Raw genomic sequence first — 2596 nt, 5'->3', positions numbered from 1 at the left:
ATTGGGTTTTCCCACTATGACAGAGCTTTCAAAATTTACACTTGATATGAGCCCTTCACCTTTTTTATATTTAATTTTTTCTACTGTCGGTGTGAAATTTCATTTTCAATTTTATTTTATCAAGTTTGTTTATTTATTTTTTATTTTTTGCACTGATTGTATTTTGTAAGAGGAAACACTTGGGTTTTGTTTTCTCTTGTAAGCCTCAGTGCGCATAGAAAATGCCTGATTAGAGCTACTACTGCTTATTTCTGAAGAACAGGTTTTTCTTTTTGTTTGTTAACAAAAGGAACTGTTTTTTGGAAATATGGTGTGTGTATGTTGTAATTGGGCAGCGGCCAGACAACCGTAGGGATGGTATCCACAGATGATGGGTTATTTTTCTGTCTCATTTTTCTACTGATTCCATCCCAAATTTTCTTCTTTGTTTTAACTGCAGTGATTATATTTGATGTTGTGTTAATATAAAGTTTGAGAGTGTTCGATATGAAAGACATAGAGAAGTAGATTAATAGGATATCGGAGGAATCAATGGACTGTACATGCTTATTGTGATTGGAATTAATGTGCTGCATATTTTCAATTTTCGTGTTCTTTTCTTGGATAAAAATTGGAGCATTCATATCTAAATCCCTAAATAATGAAACAAGGATTATACGGATGGGAAAGAATAGCATGTTAAACTGAAATTCAGTAATCCTGAGATCACTTGCTTAGGGTACATTTTCCTCCATAAAGACTTTTTTTTAAAAAAAATTTAAAGTGTTTAATTGGATAGGGGCCATATTAAAAAAAATAATTAAGATATTTTAGTGAGATTAGACCATAAAAATTAAAAAAATTAAAAAAAGTTAATGAAGTGACCAAATGCATATAAAGCAAGAAAAAATATATAAAAATAAGGAAAATAAAAACATTGGAATTGAGACAAAATTTATGCGCCTCAGTCTAGCAAATTGTACGTTCAACCAAAGCTCCAGTAGCACCAACACCTTGTCTCTTTTTCAAAAAAAAAAAAAAAAAAAACTTTGTCTTCTTCTTTTAGATTAAGGGTGTGTATGATAACTATTCTATTTCTATCACTGTTTCTGAAAAAAAACAATTCTTTCTATTCCTATCACTGTTTCTGAAAAGAAACAATTCTTTTCTATTTGGAACACCCTTTTCATGCGTTTGCATAGTTAAGTATCTAATCTGAGCTTCCATGCAATTGATGCATCTTTCCCGTAGCAAATGTACCGCTTCGGCCACTCTTGTTAGCTGTGTTGGACAATAAGACTGGAATAACAGTAAGATATAAGTTATACACACACAAAGTAATGCAAATGCATTAAGGGCAAACAAGAATTTCATACTGCAATATACTGACCTTAAAGCTGCTTCTACATTGGTTCATTACTATTTCCTTTTTTGGTTTATCTATTACGTGCCTTTGAACATATTGAGATAGGTGCTGGTAAAGGGAACCGGAAGACTTTGATACACAGGGACATGATATACTTACCAATTTAATATATATATATATATATATATATATATATACTTATCATCAAAAATATTTATCACGTTTATAACTAATTTAATCACCGTTAATTTTTGTCAATCTAACGGTTATAATTTATTAAAATTAATAATTAATTAATAAGTATAACTCAATAATTTTCAAATAAGTATAACCGTTAGATTGATGGAAATCAACGGTGATTAAGTTGGTCGTAAAGGTGGTAAACTTTCTTGGTGGTAAGTATATCATTTCTCATATAATATAAGTAGGGTTATAGGTAGGCGCCACAATTCCAAAGAATTGATAAGCTCGAGAACGCCACAAGGATTGATGCCCCTGATAAGTTCAGAGATTTTCAAAAGAACCCAAGAGAACTAGTCTCACCAAAATAGGTTAACTTGATATTCCAAAATTCGTCTTCAAAAGCCATGGTTGTGTTCCCTTATATAGTGGGCAACAACCATATTGAGTTTAACCTAAAAGTGCTTACACATAAAAGAAAATAGACAGCCCAATAAGCCTTATTACAAAATGTTTAACTAAATATAAGAAAATAAAAATTAAGTGCAGAATTTGGGCCAAGTAAAATAAAGCCTTCATGCATATCCATTGAGGCTTATTCTTCAAGGTCTTCAATTTGAATTAAGTGTATCATTTTGGGCTCTTCTTCCTTTAGACTTGGGCTTGTCTCAAGTAAAGTGGTCACCAAGAGATTTAGAGCCTCTTTAGCCTTTTTAGCTTTTGCTCTTGTCATTGGGCCTCCAAGACCTTGTATGTCCTCCAAGTTTGTTGTCTTGGTCATGCCACCTCCTATGTCCTCATCATTCCCTCCTTCTTTAGAAGAATTTGTCCTCAAATTGTAATCCTCGTCTCCTGCATCAAAAAGGGACAAATCAGCCACATTAAAAGTAGCACTTACACCATACTCACCAGGAAGGTCTATTTTGTAGGCATTATCATTAATTTTGGACAGCACTTGGAAAGGGCCATCTCCTCTTGGTTGAAGCTTAGATTTCCTTTGGGAAGGGAACCTCTCTTTTCGCAAATGAACCCAAACCCAATCACCTGGTTCAAAAATTACCTTCTTCCTTC

The 2596-nt window shown here is 32.9% G+C and overlaps 1 non-coding gene across 1 annotated transcript; it reads left to right on the top strand.

The window, feature by feature from the left end:
• The first annotated feature begins 247 nt into the window (after positions 1-247).
• On the top strand, positions 248-418 carry LOC133301985 (small nucleolar RNA snoR143). Its single transcript, XR_009750276.1, has one exon. It is a non-coding gene; the product is annotated as a small nucleolar RNA snoR143 (small nucleolar RNA).
• The last annotated feature ends 2178 nt before the right edge of the window (positions 419-2596 follow it).

Source organism: Gastrolobium bilobum, unplaced genomic scaffold, assembly GCF_033153095.1.
Source record: "Gastrolobium bilobum isolate Gb01-03AN ecotype WA unplaced genomic scaffold, APGP_CSIRO_Gbil_v1 utg13618, whole genome shotgun sequence".
Taxonomy (NCBI): Eukaryota; Viridiplantae; Streptophyta; class Magnoliopsida; order Fabales; family Fabaceae; genus Gastrolobium; species Gastrolobium bilobum.
The sequence above is the reverse complement of the archived record's forward strand: the minus strand, read 5'-3'. Positions and strand labels throughout refer to the sequence as shown.